General features: G+C 38.0%; 1 pseudogene; it reads left to right on the plus strand.

Annotated features, from left to right (window-relative positions):
* Positions 1–19,072: 19,072 nt before the first annotated feature.
* Positions 19,073–19,369, plus strand: LOC116087606 (annotated as a pseudogene).
* Positions 19,370–20,089: the final 720 nt, after the last annotated feature.

The following is a 20,089-nucleotide window of genomic DNA, read 5'->3' on the forward strand; positions in this document are numbered from 1 at the left end:
TGCTGAGGACACTACACACTTGGGAAAGAAGACTTGAGGAAATCCTGCTGGAACTGACTTGGAAGCCTCCTATCTGAGGAATACCTCTAATAGTTCCTAAAGGTGCTATGCTGGCTGCCAAAGGAGAAAACCAATCAATAGTCCTACTCAGCTATAGAGCCTGTGAACCACAAAAACGAGCAAAATGGTGAAATATTCCCAAGAGTACAATAGTGGTATTTATTTCTCAAGGCAATCAACTACCATCTAATTGGATTTAAAGCCCACTAAAAAAGAAGGAATTCATGTCCAGTACTGTAAATCTACACATCTGCCCATAGCTGGTGAGGTCATGAACCCTAGTGGAAGACCTGCCATTTTGACTCTTTTAAACAAGTATAATTTCTAACTGTTTTTTAAATATTTATCCTTTTGCCCACTGATAAGCTGGGATCTTACCATTCATCAAAAAAGCATCTTTTTATAGGAGAGATGACTACAGAAATCCACAACTGACCAAAATATATAGAACAAATGACTATGGTATATTTAACCCCAATTGACAGCTCTTCAATACAACCCCTACATCCAAGGCTCAGGGAACATCTTGGCAGAAGGAATAGAAAAGTGTTAAGTGCCAGAAGACCAGAAAGGACATCAGCTGCTGTGAGCTAGTGCTATCTACACATGACAGGAAGCTATACCCAAGCAATCTCAATGTGGTCACCTAAAGAGGACCTGCATAATGACAACATTAACTGACATGCCATTCTGAATGGGGGGAAATCTTGCATAGTTCTATCCCCTAGATGAAGAAGTATAGACAATCATAAGCTGCCAAGAGACAGATAATCAATCTTTTCCAGGGATGATCCTGAGTGAGGTAACCCAGTCACCAAAGGACATATATGATATGCACTCACTGATAAGTAGATATTAGGCAAAAAGCTCAGAATAGCAAAGATACAATTCACAGACCATATGAAGCTCAAGAAGAAGGAGGGTGAAAATGTGGATGCTTCAGTACTTCTTAGAAGGGGAAACAAAATACTCATGGGAGGAAGAAGGTAGGAGGGACTTGGGAGGAAGAGATGAGGGGGATGGGGAAAAGGGGGGCAAGATCAGGTATGAAAGGAGATGGGGATGATGTAAGAGGGTCAGGAATTTGAATAGAGGTGTAGCAATGGGAGATGGGGAACTCATCAGCAATGGGGTTAGCCACAAGCAATTCCCAGATGTCAGGAAAGGAAGAGGCTCCCAGGACCCAACAGAGATGAAATTAGCTGAAATGTCCAAAAAGGGGAGTGAGAACCTCTAGAGAGGATATACAGAGGCTAGACCAGGCCCCCAGTTGGGGCATGGGCCCACCCACTCATCTGCAAATTCTTAACCCAGAAGGGCTCCTGTCTAAAGGAAATACAAAGATAAAGTGTGGAGAAAACACTGAAGGAAAGGCTATCCAGAGACTGACTCACCTGGGGATCCAACCCATATACAGACACCAAAATCAGACACTATTGTGGATGCCAAGAAGTGCTTGCTGAGAGGAGCCTGTTATAGCTGTCTCCTGAGAGGCTCTGCCAGATACAATACAGATGCAGATGCTACAACCAACCATTGGAATTAGCACAGGTTCCCCAGTGGAGGAGAAAGGACTGAAGGAGCTAAAAGGGTTTGCAACCCCATAGGAAGAATAACAATATCAACCAACCAGACCCCACAGAGCTCCCAGGGACTAAACCACCAACCAAAGAATACACATGGAGGGACCCATGGCTCTAGCCTCATACGTAGCTGAGGATGGCATTGTTTGGCATCAATAGGATGAGAAGCCTTTGGTCCTGTGAAGGTTCAATTCCTCAATATAGGGGAATGCCAGGTGGTGAGGTGAAAGTGGGTGGGTGGGAGGTGGAGCATCCTCATAAAAGCAGGGGGAGAGGGGATGGGAAAGGAGGGTTCCAGAGGGGAAACTGGGAAATGGGATAACATTTGAAATGTAAATATATAAAATATCAAAAAAAAAAAAATCCCATGGTGCTTTTATTCACAAGGAATCAAAACAGAGATAAGATTTATGCTCAATTTAATATCAGAATGGTGTAGACCCCAAATAGCCAAATAACCAGAACAAAACTGGTGTTATCATATCTTCTGACTTCAAAATCTCTTCCAAAACTACTACAGTCAAGACAGAGTGATGATAGCAGACAAAGAAATACAAGACATAGATCAATGGAACAGAATAGAGATCTCTGAAATTTATTTGTGGACTCACAGCCAAATGTTCTTCAACAAGAAAAGTTTATTAGCTTTGCATCATTACAATGAAAATACTTTACAGTAGCTTACAGAAAGAAGGTAGGAGTTTTTTGTTTTGTTTTATTTTGTTATTTGAGTTGCTTGATTCCATGTATGTCGGCAGAATATTATGGTTGTGGGGATGAATGGTGTACAGAAAACAGAGACGGGAGGGATAAGTTAGGGAGGGAGGGGGAGGAACAGGGAGGAGGAGGAAGAGGGAGATAGAGAGGGAGGGAAGGAGAGGGGAAGGGGGAGAGAGTGAGGGAGGGGGAGGAAAAGAGGGAGAAGGATCCAGAAACAAAGTATTCATCCCAGATTACCTACAATATTTCCTCCAGGTTGGTACCTCCTCCTAAACTTCCCAGACTTTCCTTGGCCCCAGCAGCTAAGAGCCAAATGACCAATAAGTGAGCATCTCCCTCCTTGGAACATTTTGTTTTCAGAAACTCCATCTCCAGATCATAACAAACGCCAATATACCCACAGGAAAGCACTGGCCCTTCAATCAGTGATGCTGAGGACATTGACTGTGCAGAAGCACAAGAATAACACTGTATTTTTATGTCACGCCGTATTTAAAACAAAACAAACACACCAAAATGTGATGCTGGCAAATTGCTAGAAGGAAATAAAAGGGGAAAGGATAATTTGCATTAGTCTTAGTAAATATTTTTCTATATGACCCCCTGAAATAGATACTTGGACTGCTGAGCCATGTCTCTGATCCCTCATGTCAGTTTTGTATAAAATGAGAGGTATGGTTTAGTTCTATTCTTCCACGTGTGGAGATCCAGTCTTCCTGACACTGTTTGGTTCTGTTGTTGTCTTTTCTCCAGTGCAAAGTAGAGTGGTAAGGGTCTGGGGCTACAAGGTGTAGGAGACTTGAGAAGGTTCTGGTCAGAGCATACAGAGCTTTAGGTATATGGGATGTCCTGGAGGCCACATGAATGGCATCTTGACTTTGCTAATAGTATTGTGTTAGATACTTCAAACTTACTGACAAAGTGCACCTCCTGAACTCTCCTCATGCACATACACAAAAGGTAACTACATGAGGTAAGAAGCATAAACTTCAGTTGTTTTTAGCTATTGTATCATGATAGCCACGTACATTAAAATATCATGTCATGTGACCTTAACTCATATAACTTTTTATTTCTCAATAATTCCTCAATAGGGCTATGGAAATATAGGAATATATGGAAATAGGGTCAAAAGAAATATACTATATAAGTGCATAAAGAAAAATACAAGTTTATAAAGAAAAAAAACTTTAAGAGAGGATTGCTATCTAAAGGGCAACAATTGGAGTCATAGAATAATCGTAGTAAGTTCAACTCCAACCTGGGCTACAGAGAGAGACCTTTTCTCAAAAATAGATATATTTAAAACATGCATATAGTGTAATTCCATTGATTTAAAAATTAACCCTTAAGTATGCAGCAAGATTTTAAAGACTAGACACAGGAAGTAAGAAAACAATTTGCTGCTGTCTATCTGTCTCAGTCTCTGTGGACACTTTTAGTCTTTGATATTATTTACTCTCTAAAGAATCACTCTGGAACATCGATGACTTTGCTGCTCTTATTTCGGAAACAGATTTATTCTTATTTGTTTCTTGAATGTGACGTTCTGATTTCTAACAAGTAGTTTGTGCATGCAGACTTTCTTGCCACACACTTACTTGGAGTAACTGATAGGGGCATGATATTATAATGACCTTGCAAAACTAAACAAAAATTTTTTTAAAAATGCATATAACATGCATGCCTGCATGTGCCCACACACAAACGTACACACACATACACAAAAATATATACATACATTGTACATCTTTTCTTTCAATCTCTAAAAAGACAATGTGCCAATTTACAGATTTACTTGTTGGCAATGTAATAATCTCTGACAGGTGGTGGAAATAAATTAGTCTGAAAAGATATTTACTGCCTCATCAGTTGTCATAACTAAAGGTAATTCTCTTTCTAGTAACTTGACTTGTTTATGCTAAATGAGATTAGCTATCAGTTTTTCAGTATTTTCTACATTGTAGCTACAATGTGTAATGTGTGTTATTTGATTTTCATTTACATTGAAAATTTTATGTAAAATGGTTGTTCACAGTTCTAGCATCAGTATATGTGAATCGAAATGTTGATGTAAATAAATATTTAAATCAAGCAATAGCGTTGAAAATTGAAGTAGATATTTGACATAGCCACAATAATCTCCCTATTGAGTGACTAGATTAATTGTTTAGCTCCATTTGGGTTAAAGTTCTAATGAAGTCATTTGATGGCTGACTAATTCAAATATGTACAAGCAAACTACTTACAAAAAAAGTGCAACTGCCTGGTGGTGCATGCCTTTAATCCTAGCACTTGAGGGGCAAAGGTAGGCAGATCTCTAAGTTCAAGGCCAGCCTGGTCTACAGAGGAGTTCCAGGACAGCTAAGGCTACATAGAATAACCTATCTCAAAAGCAAACAAACAAACAAAAAAACACAATTAAAAACAAAATTACTTACTTGAAAATATTGCACCATTAAGTTTTGTCCCACACTCCCCATCAAACCTGATTTTTTTTACAATTGTAATATGCACTTAAGATCTTTCTAATATTTGAGCTGAGTGTATGCAGCTGATATTGCCATAAGACTTCTTGGTATCTAATATTAGTTGGTTTTTCCTAGGCCCAAAGACAGAGAAAATGACTATGTTTTTATTTACATATACTCATTACATATGGTCCTGGACTGTACAAAACCAATTTCTCAAATTTTCCATGTATCTTGACGGCATCTGCCCAATGCCCTTTCTTCTCTTTTTGTCCCGCTTACTAATCCTCATCCCTCCTGTCCTCATACCCTAAGTTCTACGGTTTTATGATCCTACAATATCTAGGATCGACAAAGTAGGAAAGTTCATGATGTTTTCTGTGTCTGCCTCATTTCACTGTATATGATGATCTCATTACCATATTCTCAAAAGCTATGAGAATGTTAACAGCTACAATTCACACATGAGTTTATTTACGAGTAACATTTAGTGACTTTTTTTTCTCATTTAATTAGCACTTGAAGTTTTTCTAACTGAATTTCTTGCTTGTGTTATTGTGTATTTTGGGAGGATTTTTGTAATATTTTATTGATTTTTTAATGTTTTAAATATCTGAATATTAACTTTTTTTCTGTATAGTTTCCAATCTCCTTAACAATGTTTTCTTTTAAACTTGGTATTGAATTTTTTATGCAGATATTATTTATTTTTTTCAAACTGGTATAATCAAATTTTACTTCTGGACTCTGCCACTGGAATTTAAATAATGCAGCCTCATATTTTTTGTTGATCTTAGCCAAGATTCTAAGATGTGATGCTCCCTTTGAAAAAATTGAAACTCTAATACAAAATTACATCATTTTCCCCATTCACTTTCCTTCTCAAAACTGTCTCATGTACCACCTCCCTAGTTGCTTTTCAAATTCATAGCCTCTTTTTACTTACTTGTTGTTGTTGGTGGTGGTGGTGGTGGTGATGGTGGTGGTGGTGGTGGTAGTGTGTGGGTGTGTGTGTGTATGTGCGACGTTATTGGTGGTGGTGGTGGTGGTGGTGTATGTGTGTTCCTAAATATATAAATACCACCTGCTCAGTCTGTATACTGTTACTGGTACATAAATTTTCAGAGCTGACCATTTGGTAACACTTCTGCTCTCAGCATCCCTTGGTCATCTGTAGTTCTTGAAGCCTTTTGAGTTTCCATACTCATCTTAGCATGTCTGTGAACAATGTCCCTGTGCAGGTCATATATAGGTAGCCATGTTGTTGAGAGTTCATGGATATAGTTTCTCTAACACTTCTAAGAGACAAAATCTCTCATTGAACATTTGTTCTTCTGTCTCTTATACACACACACACACACACACATCATACACCCACACAATAACCCCTGAGTCTTAGGTACAGATCAGTTTTGTTTTGAAATTTAAAGACTTAAATATAGACCTGGATTTTATCGCATTTTTAGACATGACCAAAGGCATCTCTGCCGTTTTATCATCATATCCACTGGATCCTCACTAAGCTCTGAGGATTCATAAGGAAAGCAACCAGTCCTTCTGCTCAGGGCAGAGCAAGAAGGTACCAGCGTCTGTTTATAGTCTGGAGTTGTAGACATAGCCTTGTTTTTGGAGCTGCTTGGTCCTATGTACAAAAACATCTGAACTGCCCCACAAATACAATAAATCCCTCAGAGGCCACAATCACCACATTCCTCCCACTCTAGGAGCTCAAAGGGAAGAACAGATGGGCTAAGTGCAAGCTTGGTTGGCAAAGGAATGGGGGAATTTAAGGTTTTAACCTTGCCCTTCCTTAGCTTACAATGCGCAAGTCATAGAAAGCCCTGGCTAGCTAAGATTCCCAACATCCCTGCTAATAATACCCTTCCCCTTTTAGGATCACATGTGAACATATTGCAATATCTACAAATGAAGTGCTTTCGGGGGGGAAAGCGGGACATTAACATAATGTGAAAATAATTGCTGTATATTGGGCTATTAGACAAATATAAATGCTTTGAGATTGGTAGAGTTGTAAAAATTCTTCCAACTATCCCATCACACAATACACACACATGCATATCCACAGTTACTTGGCCACTTCACATACAATGTGTCACAAACAATGCAAAGGTGGAATCCTTATTTTACCTTTCATCTGTATTAGCTAAGGCTCAGCCACTGATGAGAAAATTGCACAATGCAGAACCCGTAGGAACCTTCTGGCCACCATACCTGAGATAAAGATGACATAGTGGTGAGTAGTAAAGACCACTTCCCTGTGCTGACAAATGCACTCTGTAAACTCTTTTATGTCTTACAGTGTCTCTGGGATCTATCCAGTTACTTAACCTTCTGAACTTCTTTCACTTTTCTCTCAAGTGCTGAGACTACCCTAGATACTCCTAATAGGTGCCCAGCACAAACATCATATGAGTTAATTTTCCAGTTAACATTCATAATTCTTGTGGGACTAATAATAACAACTATAAACTCCAAAAGACTGATAAGTCAAACTCACAAATTCACATTTAAATTGCAAAGAGGTATATATATATATATATATATATATATATATATATATATATATGTATATATGTATGTATTGCTAAGATATGGAAGTGTGGAAGACCCACAGCTCTTAGAGCTTCTTCTCAAGAGATCCTAACTTAAGTTAGCTGACTTTGCCTGTTGCATCAGCAACATCATTCAATGAAGACTCTGAACCACCCCTTCTCCTATTGATGACCTAAGATAATGCACTAAATTGTTTCAGAATGGGAAGGGAATTTTTTTTTTTTGACTAAAGATAGTCTAGTGGGCCTGTTCCATTTTCTGGGCTTTAAAACTAATAGCAGCTAAGAATAAGATTTAGAGAGGATGTAATTGCAAAATGAGCATCAGAGACCTGGCTCTCTTTTCCTAGAGCCTGGCTATTTCTACACTGTCACAGTAAATTATTGACAAACCCATCTGGCCCTTTTTGAGAGAGCACTCTACTTTTCTCCCGGGCAGGTGATATGTGTTATTCTGTCAATGGAAAGAGCAGCTGATTTTAGTTTTAAGGCATTGATAATTTCTGAAGACTTGCATTTCCCTATGTGAGCTATGTTTATCTCTGTGCCACAGAGACAAAGAGTGGCAGTGCCAGGGCTGAGAGACTAAATAAAAAGCGAATAAATTGATCGTAGGTTTACCTGGGCTATGGTCTAATAGACACCGACCAGGAAAGGAACAGGATCCGTGTTCTATGTGCTGGATGTAGCCACTGCCTACTCCCACCCCCCTGATAATATGGAACTAGAGCTTCTAGGAGTGTGGACAGGGGAATGTCTGGCCCTATTGAGCAAACAGAAGTTCCAAGAGAAGCAGATTTTCCTGGGTAGAAGTGAAGTCACATCCACACCTCTGCAAACTTCTACTGAGCTCCATGCTCATTTATTTCTGTTCAACTAGCATGCCTCAGTAGCACTGGGGCTGGAAATGTGTCCCCAGACCAGCCTGGCCTCTGGCCTGCTGCTTCAATTTAGGAAGCTGGCTGTGTTGGAAAAAATAAAATTGGCACGGCCTTGCCATCTTTTCTTTCCCATGACATTGAAAACTTTGTGGTAAGAAAATGAGGCTCAGGGGAACTGGTACTTTCCTATTTCCATGAGTCCACTGCCTTGTGAGCACAGCTCTTATATGGCCTTTCAGAGCCCTTTTATGGACATCTCCAGCTCCTCAGTGTCAAGGTAAATGCTGCTGACCCAGGCTCCTTCTGTGAGCTGGGATCAAATCCCCTTGTGGTGCACTAAGTGTCTAGGATTGTGCTAGGTTTCATGGTGGCTGCTGTTCACTTATCGAATTTTCTTCGTCCGCTTTTAGAAAAAAATGGGTGCTCATTTTTCTGTGTTATTCTGTAATAGTGGATAATGTATGGATTGTAATAATGGATACAACCATCTATTGTGTAGAGAAGTCTCTTTACTAGTTCTTAAATATTTCTTAAAATCTAAACTTGTCAAAAGGATATTTATGAGGAAAAGGCAATCATTTTCTAAATAATTTCCCCAGTAGAACTAATGGAGAAAAGACATTTACTATATTGATCCAAACATGTGCTTTGATTTGGGTCAGGGCCACAGTGTCTTTAGCAAAGCTAGAATCTGAAGAAAAGAGCAGGAACAGACTTCAGAGAATATGTATGGTCTTAAAGGAGTAAGGTGCCCTTATTAGGTGATTTATCTTGGCATCTTCCACATCAGCTAGGAATCTATCAGTCAAAGAAATCAAGAAGGTGAGCAACCAGAGACAGAGCAAATTCAAATGTTTTGGTGGTTTGAAGGCGAATACTTCCCATAGTCGGGGCGTTTGAACACCTGGCTCCTAGTTAGGGGTGCTGTCTGGAGAGACAGAGGTGATACAGCTTTGCTGCAGTAAGTATGCCATTCAGAGTGAGCTTTGACATTAAAACTCCCTGATACTCCCAACTTTCTCTCGCTGCTTGATGCTTGCATTTCAAGATGTGACCATTCAGCTTCCTGTTCCTACTGTCATCCCTGTCGCCAACATGTCTTACCCCTCTATAATAGTAAGCCCAAATAAATGTTTTTCTTCTCTAGGTTGCCATGGTCATGGTGTTTTCTCACAGCTACATAAAAATAATTAATTATTGTCATTGGTAATAATAAATTAAAAGCAGCCATATTTTGTTCATGACATTATCATGTCCAAGAGCCATAGCCCATCATGGGTGGGAATAAGAGTGGAATCACAGTGTTCTGCACAGTTCTAGGATTATTCCAATGTGAAAGAAGAAAGTCAGAATTCATTCAGGCAACAATCAGGGAATAGTGAAGTGTGTGTGTGTGTGGGGGGGTCATTCTTGGTAGACCCTTTCTACTCAGTTCATACCTTTAATAGCCATGCAACCTATCTCCTAAACACGTTTCTCAAATGTTGTACAGTTCTCAACCCCTAATACTATCACAATAGTGCCAGAAACAAAGCTGTTTTCATCTAACTGCCATTATCTCTGACTCAAATCAAGTAAATAAATTCTTAATTATATGATTGCATTTAGAATGGTTCCCACTGGTTGTTTTTACATGATGCAGCAAAAATTGTCTTTTAGAAACACTAAAGCATTTATGACTCTTATTTGAACTCTTCAATGGCTTCTCGTGGTCTTTGATTTAAGACCAACTACCAGAGAGTAATGCCCTGTAGACTGGATTCTGCTCTCTTCTCCCCACACTCAACATTGAACAGTGATCTTTGAGATCCTGTAATGTACTGTGATCCTTTCTTCCTTCAGTGCTGTGTACACACTCTCCCATTGTCTGAGAAAGCTTTTGTCTTCTTTCCTATGTTTAGCTGATACCCATCTGTGTCAACTTAACAGCCACAATCTTAGCTTCATTGTTTACTCAAGTGTTACTTTCAGAATCATCTCCCCATTTTCAGCATCTCAAATGCAAATATCTTCACTGCTGTGCTTAGACATGGCCCTTGCATAGCACAGCACTTACCCTTCCTTCTAAAGTGCACTCATTTTTACAATTTGAGGCTAAACTCTCCTCTCTCACCAACATACAAACTGCAAGAGAGAATGGAGAGGTTATGTTTGTTTTTGCTGTTGCTCAGTAAGTAATTGTTGAATGAATCAATGAGCCAAAGGGATGTTCTAAAGGAGCATTATGGAAGAGACAATACTTAGTTGTTAGTTGTAATTTGCTATTTTGTGGGATCCTCTCTCTTTCACTATTATCTACCCTTTCCTGCCACTCTCGCAATACTATAACATTAGATAAAAGACATAAAAAAAGGATAGAGAAGAAAGAAAAAAATTCCTTGAATAAAGTCAGTGGTCAGAAAGAAAGCAATATTATCGTTAGACTACTTTATGTTGATTAGAGTCATCAAGTTCTTTGGGATGTTTGATCTTTGCCATCAGGATATTTATTTTGTTCTTGATGCTGTTTATTGTTTGTGCAAAACTACTTAACAAACTACAGCTAATAGCAACCAACAACCAGCCAACATCCAACCAACAACTCTTGGCACTCTAGCATCTATTTACACCCTCAGAAATGCCCCCAAAATTCCAAACATCATAAAGTCTCAGAAACTATCTGCAGATGGCAAAATCAGGCTCCTGCTAGAGCATGAGGCAAATCACAGTTACCTGCTACAGGACAATCTGAAGAAGCCCCATCTCTCACACCTAGGATTAAAATGAAAACACATTCTTAGAATATCTTTGTGCCTTAAAAGAAATAAAAATTCCAAAATTCTCACCAGTTAGCCACCTTTGTGTACTACCAGTCTCCAAATACATTTTTCTCAATAAATGAAGAAGTAATTTGCCTAGATGCCTTCCTATTCAGTCATTAACCATAGGTGCTGACAAGTTTCCAAGGAAAGGTCATAAGATCAGGTCATATTGTTCTTATTCTGTTCTAAGTGAAAACCAAAAAACTCCTCTCTGAGAATGAAAGGAATAGATTAATTTCTTTCATGCCGTCCTCTCAAGGGCTCCTAGGCTTCCTGGTGGACTCTAGATGTTAATTCTTTGGCTAGAATTGATAGCAGATCGCATTCATTATCGCTTAAACAAATAAATCAGTTCTTACACAATAGGAAGCTATGACAGCAGATCATGGCCTTGGATCAGTTCCTTAACAACAGCATCAAGAACCCATGTTCTTTCTCTGCTCTGCCCTGGCACCCTTAGCCTGGTGACATTTGACTTCATGCTGATCATTGCAAGGCTAAATTACCTGCTACAACTGTGGACATTCTTTGCAAGGTCCAGATATAAACAAGGGTATAAATACACAACAGTAGCTGTCTATCTAGCCTTCAATGAGGAAGGTAAATATTTCTCTGAAAGCTACCCACACATCTTTCTACTTCATTAGCATGAGCATCCTTTGCTAAAAGGAAGGTAGGGAAATGGGGTGAAATGGTTGGAAAGCAAAAGAAGAAAAAGCTCAGAAAGATTTTTTATCATTAATCTAAATCACCTACTATGTTGATGAGTTTGTTTTACTTAGTTCTGTTTTTACCAATTAAACAGTAAATGAGAAGATAAAACATTATAGAATTGAGAAAGAAAAAGCATAAAATTTCATTCAGATTAGTCTCTTCCAGTTTAAATATTTGATTTTGCCAAATTTGATCATTATAGAACCAATGTTGGCTTTAAATGTAACCTTGTTAAAAATGAAGGCGCCTCTGTTTTTTATTTGAACCTAGACTTCCAGTCTTGATAATGTCCCTATCCAATTCCTTAATATAATCTAATCTCTTAAGCAAAATGATAAAGACGTCTTTGGATTAATGCTCTCTGAAATTCAATATGGAAATTTTCTTGCACATAGCATATTAACCAGTAGTAATTCAATGAAACCTAACTTAATTCAAAGAATTTTATTCTCATCTCCATTTTACTGTCAGAGATGTGTAAGAAAGTCTTTGCAAATATTTGAATCAACTCCATAAGTACAAATCTAACAAGGAGATCTCAAATATACCTGAAAACTTAAGTACAAAGAGGAAGAAGTTCTCTCATAACTATATGGAATAATTTGATTGTCACAAATTAAAGAATATGACTTCTTGAAAACATAGATAGATGCTCATTTCATTCCTCACAAATGGAAAAAAGCATCATCTCCATTTGCACATGTGTAAAAGCATTCAGTTGATGAAGTAGAGAAAAATGAGATGAAATTTCTGCCGGTAACACATTTCACATTATTTAACAGCATGAATTAAATACTAAAACCCAATTATTTATTTCTGAGACATATTCTGTTTTCCAAGAAAATTCATGAAAACATAATTCAAACTGTGAAATTTAGTGCCATTATTATGTCAATAATGAAAAATATTCTATGCTAATCAAATAAATATAACTGATACTGATTATTAATTACTCATTTGGTAAATATTTATTTAATATTCATACAAATATTTATTCAGTAAACAATTATTAAGCTCCTACTATGTGCCAAGGAATATACTCAAGATGGGAAATAAACAAGAAGTCTCACCATTATAGAGGGAATATAATGTCATAAAACAAATATGACCATGGTGGATAACTGTTTTATTTTCCAGTGTGTAGGCTTAGATTTTTTTTTAAAACTACTATTTAGGGTTCTTAAAAAATTCAACTTCCCTTCTAGCCCACTGACCGAAGATAGGGGAAAAATATGGTTAATAGGACAAGCGGTTTATGGACCTGTTTAGAAGTAGTTCTTTGGGGGCAATTCCAATCTTCATTGTCAGGATATTAGCAGTCCAGTCCAATAGCGAACATCAAACATGAACCAGTAACAATGGCTTGGTCCAGCAGAAACCACAAGGCTCTATTAAATCAGCATGAGTCAGCAAAAGTAGTCAGAATCAGCTGGAATGCCACAGAAATTCTCTCTACAAAATGAAAACCAGCAAAGATTAGCAAACAAGCAAGACTAGCGAAGTACTGCATGGCCTTGCAATACAAGAGTAACCTCTCACTGTTTATGGGGCTCCACTTATACTCTTTCCAAACATCACACATCCTTTGAAGCATACACTCCAGCAAAATACCACATGCCCTCTCATGTGTCTATTTCAACAAAACATCCTCTCACAAGACAGTTTCCCAGAAAAACATCACATGGTTCAACTGAGTTTCCAAAGAAACTAAAATTTCCATTCCATATGTGTGTGTTCCTATGTCTTAATTAGGATTTCTATTGTTTCAACAAAACACCATGACCAAAAAGCAAGCTTTAGGGAAAAGGGTTTATTTAGCTTACACTTTCATATTGATGCTCATCATTAAAAGAAATGAAGACAGGAACTCAAACAGGGTAAAGACATGGAGGAAGGAGCTGACGTAAGGGTCATGAAGTGATGCTGCTTACTGGTTTGTTCCTTATGTCTTTCTCAGCCTGCTTTCTTATAGAATGAAGGGCTGCTAGCCCAGGGATAGAACCACCTATAATGGTCTGGCCCCTCCCAAATCAACTACTAATTACAAAAAATGTCACATAGGCCTGCCTATAGTCTGGTTTATTGATTTTTCCCAATTGAGGTTTCCTCCTCTCCAGTGACTATGGCTTTTGTCAAATTGATATAAAGGTAGCCAGCACAACCTAGACAAATTAAAGTTTCTAATTTGTTAAATTTTCTACTTATGTTTGCTGACTTCATCTCTAAAATGAACAAAATTATAGAGCTTGTTTATTGTATTTATATTTGCATATTTGTTTATACACACACCTATCTATGCACAGATAGATGATAGATACAATACTGCTTAGCATATAAGTTCTCAACCATGAAAGTATTTAATAGTTTACATTTTATTCTATTGTTATTTGTTCAGTGTCTACCAAAATGCCTAGTTGAAGAGTAGTCTATCACTGTGAAGAACATTGCCAAAACCTTCACTTAACAAAAACATGAGATTTAGATACTAAAGGACACACAGGAATCCACTAAAAAAATAAGAGTAAGAAATAATTCTAAGCAGACAACATGATGAATTTACATAAGCACTAGGCTCAGAATTCCATGATGAGTAGGAGAAACTGGAGCAGTGTCCCTGTTATGACAGACAAAAGAGGCAGATATCTGGTGAGATTACAGAAACAACTTGAATATTAATTGGTGTGTTTGGAAGTTCAGCCATGGATAGTGGGAAATGAATGCATTCATTGTGTTTTGTTAGCATTGGGCATCACCCACCATTCACCTTATTCTTTTAAACATAACCACTCTCGCAGTCATAGACTCAACCATATACTCATGCTCACAATATCACTATGCTTATAAGGAAATGGAATTGAGGAGTCACTAGCAGAGGTAAAATGACTATAGGATTTGGTTCCTGTACCTAGGATTCTTCAGCTACAGTTTTGAATACTTGTCCTCAGCTTAGAACCTGCAGAGTCTATACATCTTCTACATTCTGAATGAGAATGTATTGGAAAGGGCCATCTATCATATGAGATTTAGAAACCAATTACTAGGGACTTAATATAGGCCTGTCAATAAATGGAATAAATGTGTGGATGTGTAATTAATGCAATTTACTTCTTACAATTAGTGGATTGGTTCAATTAACTTCAATTTACAAAAGAGGAAACTGAGGCTAAGAGATGATGCAGTTACATAGAGACAGAGTCAGAATTTCTACTGAGCTCTGTTCAATTTGGGAGCCCACAGCCATTCAGACAGATTCTGTTTTGAAGAAGTAAGTACACGTGTGGTTATAATGGATCTGCTATCTTGTCAACCTCCAATGCTCACTGTGGAATGAAGGTATAAGTTTTCTTCTCCGACTCCAGATCAAGGAAGATGGCATGCTCAAAAGTTTGGGTTCCTGAAAAGCAGTCAGAATGTCTGGTGTCAAGAAAGATACCCATCCAACTTAGATGTCACTTCTGGCTTCAGGGTTTTCCAAATATGTTCATGGTCTCCCCAACACAAATACATATAAGTACCACTTATCTCTGAAAATAACTGAAGTGTGAAAGTCCTCAACCTCATCAGCATAGCCAGCTGGGCTTCAGCAGCTATGAAGCTCTGCCCCCCAACTCTGCTTCATTCGTGCTACATTCCTGTTTTGTTTTCGTGGTGTTCAGTCCTTCACATTTCATTCTCAGTGGAGTAACTGGGATGTAAAAATATTCAAAATACATCGAAAGTGAAAGGAAGGGGAATTTCTTCTCCTTGAACACCCTCATAGCTCTGCTGCATAACTCCATATGGCAGATCAGCACTGAAGTTGTCTAGGTTTAGAGTCACACCTATTTGTCTATCCTTTTCTATCAAATTGTTTCACAATAGGTTTCTAAATCCCCCAAACAGTAAAATCCATCTTATATGTAAGGTAACATGAAATAAGAATATATTTCCTGAGAGACATTGATTCAAGGTTGTTGTGCCATATATATATATATATGTGCATAACATAATTATTAGTAATTATTAGTAAAACTATAACTAATTTTTGCATTGTGTCACTTTTAAAAGAAGAGATTAGCAGCACTTAATCAACTGGGCAAATTAAATTATCACAAAATGTCTACATTGTGCTATTGAGTGACTCAATGATTAAATAAACTCTCTCCCCATTTAGCCCTATTAATGATGTATATATCAACTACTGCTATTAAAGCCCAAACAAAATTGATGATGGGATAGAAATGTGTTCAGTAACTAGAAACACTAACTAGTATGCAATGAGCCTTTTTATTACAGATAGTGTTTAGTATTCATGATTTGTAATAATTGGCAATATTGTTAAGATCTGTGACTTACTTGGGGTTTTGTATTACAAGTTATGGTGATAAAACCTAATGATATTTTTCTTTAAAAAAGATGACAATGTACAAGTTCTTTTTAAAATTCATGTTTCTGTCCAAGCAAGAGAAAGTTTAAAAATCACATGGGGAGAAATTGACATTAGATTAACCATGAGACACACAGAATGGATTTTAAAATAACATATTATACTCAGCTGTATGCAATTAAATTAATGCTAAATATGATTTAATAATATATTTAAAGCATTTTAACAAACTTCCTTCTTCATGTCTATGTTTGTGTGCCTTGATGAAAGAACAGGAATTTTCTTTCTTCCATAGCAATGTGATCCCAGTGATGCCATTGTTGCTCATTATCTTGGGTAATTTGTTTTATTTTATTTTTTTTACTTTGTCAGAGAGTTGAGAAAACAAAAAAGGCCTCATACGTTCACAATTTATATAGGAGTCTTATAGGCAGTAAGACACAGATATGGTTACATCCACACTCAATGGGCTGTAAACACATCCTGTGAGGGTAGGGGGTGGAGAATGACTTTCATAACACTGAGAAATGAAGTCAACCACAAAGGTGATAAGAGGAAGCCTAGACTTTGGAGACACTGGTTCAGTCTACATTCTACGTTCTACTACTGCCTGACATCAATACTGAAAAGACATTATCTAACATCTAAGAACCTCATTTGTGGTTCCAAAATCCTATGTATGCCTCATGCCGTCATCCTTCAAGTAACATGACGGGGCCCGTGCTTTGCACAATAGGTATAGAGGAGTGTTACAATTATTCTTATACTCTAAGTACCAATGGCAGCCCTGAAAGTGTATATACTTGATGCCAGAGACGTTAATTGAGCATTCCAAGAGAGCAACTTATTTTAGTGTGTGTATGCAAAAACAACTTATGCTACTTCAGTCTAAAGAGATGAATTTCCCAGATAACTTGGCTCTGAGTCAAAAGAGAGAGAGTATATTTTGGGAGTATAGATGCCTTAATATACATGTTTAACTTATTTTTGAATTTATAGAAATGATAATTTATATGATCTTTGAAATTCTTAGCTTTAAGAGATAAGGATCAGTGCCTATTTTTCTGACTATTTTATTTTAGTACACAGTGGTGATTGACACTGAGTCTGAATGTACGTTCTGTGAAATTAGAGACATCGTTATATTGAGTAGTATTGCTTCATCTGCCCTTTTTACCATGTTCAGCAAGGATCTAAACATTTAACAATTCTTTTTTTATTAGATATTTTCTTTATTTACATCTCATACAATATCTCCTTTCCCAATTTCCCCTCCAAAACAAAAAACAAAAAGCAACAAGAACAAACACCTGTTCCCTCCCCCCTCCCCCTGCTCACCACCCCACCCTCTCCTGCTTCCTGGCCCTAGCATTCCCCTTCACAGGGGCACAGAACCTTCACAGGGCCAAGGGCCTCTCCTTCCATTGATGACTGACTTGGCCATCCTCTACTATACATATGCTGCTGGAGCCATTAGTCCCACCATGTGTACTCTTTGGTTGATGGTTTAGTTCCTGGGATCTCTGAGGGTACTAGTTAGAATTCTTAGGGAAATGGATGAATCTGGAGAATATCATCCTGAGTGAGGTAACCCAATCACAAAAGAACACACATGGTATGCACTCTCTGATAAGTGGATATTACCCCAGAAGTTCGGAATACACGAAGTACAATCTACAAACCACAAGAAACTCAAGAAGAAGGAAGACAAAAATGTGGATACTTCATTCCTTCTTAAAAGGGAGAGCAAAATACCCATAGAAGGAGTTGCAAAGACTAAGGAGCAGAGTCTGAAGGAAGGACAACCCAGTCTGATATAGCTGTCTTCTAAGAGGCTCTGACAGTACATGACTAATACAGAAGTAGAGGCTCACAGCCATCCATTGAAGTGAATACAGGGTCCCCAATGAAGGAGCTAGAGAAAGGACCCAAGGAGCTATATGGGTTTGCAGCACCTTAGGACAAACAACAATTCTTTGATAGGAGATTTCATGCTTGAAGCACCTTTTCCAATGATATTGCATCGAGCAGCCAATGAAGTATGATTCCGTTATATTAGTAGCACATAATCACTGAAAATGTCTATGAGATACAGTTGTACTGGCTGGTTTTCTGTGTCAATTTGACACAGGGTGTAGTTATCACAGAGAAGGGAACTTCAGTTGGGAAAGTGCCTCTATGAGATCCAGCTGTGGTGCATTTTCTCAATTAGTGATCAAGGGGGGTATGGCCCCTTGTGGGTGGTGCCATCCCTGGGCTGGAAGTCTTGGGTTCTATAAGAAAGCAGGCTGAGCAAGCCAGGAGAAGCAAGCAAGCCAGTAAGGAACATCTCTCCATGGCCTCTGCATCAGCTCCTGCTTCATGACCCGCTTGAGTTCCAGTCCTGACTTCCTCTGGTGATTAATAGCAGTGTGGAAGTGTAAGCTCAATAAACCCTTTCCTCCCTAACTTGCTTCTTGGTCATGATGTTTGTGCAAGAATAGAAACCCTGACTAAGACAACAGTGTAATATGCCAACATGCATACAGTATATAGTGTACCCTGGTCATATCACACTAGTGTTTTCTTTTGTATTATCATTTCTTCCTGTTTTGAGCTGTTAAGCGCCAGTGTCTTCCAAAATACACAATAGAGAATTCTAGTGTCCTCATCTTCTGTGGGACCTTTGGGCTCATTCCCTCTGAGAAATCATATCTATTTTCTAACATCCCTCTGTCTTAAATAATCAATACTTCACCTTCAAATCAACTGTTTTAGTGAAATTTTTGATTTCTAACATAACCTTACTTAACATTACTCAGAACTTTAAATGCCTCTCAAGAAGGAGGGGGAGAAAATCTTTGGGACTTCAGAACAAACCATTCCTTTTAGCCATATGGACTATATCTGTAATCAAGAACTTATTTCACCTTTTTCCTCGTTGGGCGTCTGAAGTCAAGATGGGTCACCAGCAGTTCTACTGGAGTCACTCACGGAAGTTCGGCCAGGGTTCTCGCTCTTGCCGCGTCTGCTCTAACCACCACGGTCTGATCCGCAAATACGGACTGAACATGTGCCGTCAGTACGCGAAGGACATAGGCTTAATTAAGTTGGACTAAGCGACCTGAATTGGTTATTCGACTGTCTACCAAGTGGAACCGATCATACCAGTCTTTGTGTACAAAGAATAAAAATGTGAAGACCTTTAAAAAAAAGAAAAGAAAAAGAACTTATTTCAAATGGACAAATAAGTTATAGTGTGAAAGTAATGATTACTCCGAAATCCAGCCATTAAGGAAGTATAACAAAGTGGAGATTCTTTAAAAAAAAATTAGAAAATATTTGTCAAATTCTTGGAATGTAGCCAATGTAAATTGCAAAGCATTATGAATTTCTTAAATGAACTGTTTAGAATGTCAAAGTAGAAACATAAAAAGAGACAATATCAGAGAGCTTCCAGAATGAAATACACTTATGGTGATAAAGTAGAAGATTACACTTTACTACATGATCTGCACTCTCACCCTTTGACCCTGCAGGATCTATGTAAAGTCATGAGGCCTTTGTGACAGAAAGTTCCAATTTTTTCCTTCTCTTTGGTTTTGATGTAGCTGATGCTAACCTTTCTAAGGAGGTGGGGCAAGATACACAGGTGTTTCTTAGAAAGACGGAGCAAACTTAACCACGTCGTCTTAATAGTGGGTGAGGTAGGAATAAAAGGTAAATTGCAGAGGGACAAGACTGAGCCTTCTCCCACATTGCAAGTGTTTCTGGCTCCTATTAGCCATTGAGCCAGTAGCCTTAGGATTACACATTGGATAACAAGGAAAAGAATAAAGAAAACAACAACAACAACAACCCAGAGAATAGAATGGGTATCTTTCTATTACAATGAAATTAAGGAACCAATGAAAACCACAAAATGAAGTTCAATGTGGGGG

The sequence above is a fragment of the Mastomys coucha genome, unplaced genomic scaffold (assembly GCF_008632895.1).
Source record: "Mastomys coucha isolate ucsf_1 unplaced genomic scaffold, UCSF_Mcou_1 pScaffold13, whole genome shotgun sequence".
NCBI lineage: Eukaryota > Metazoa > Chordata > Mammalia > Rodentia > Muridae > Mastomys > Mastomys coucha.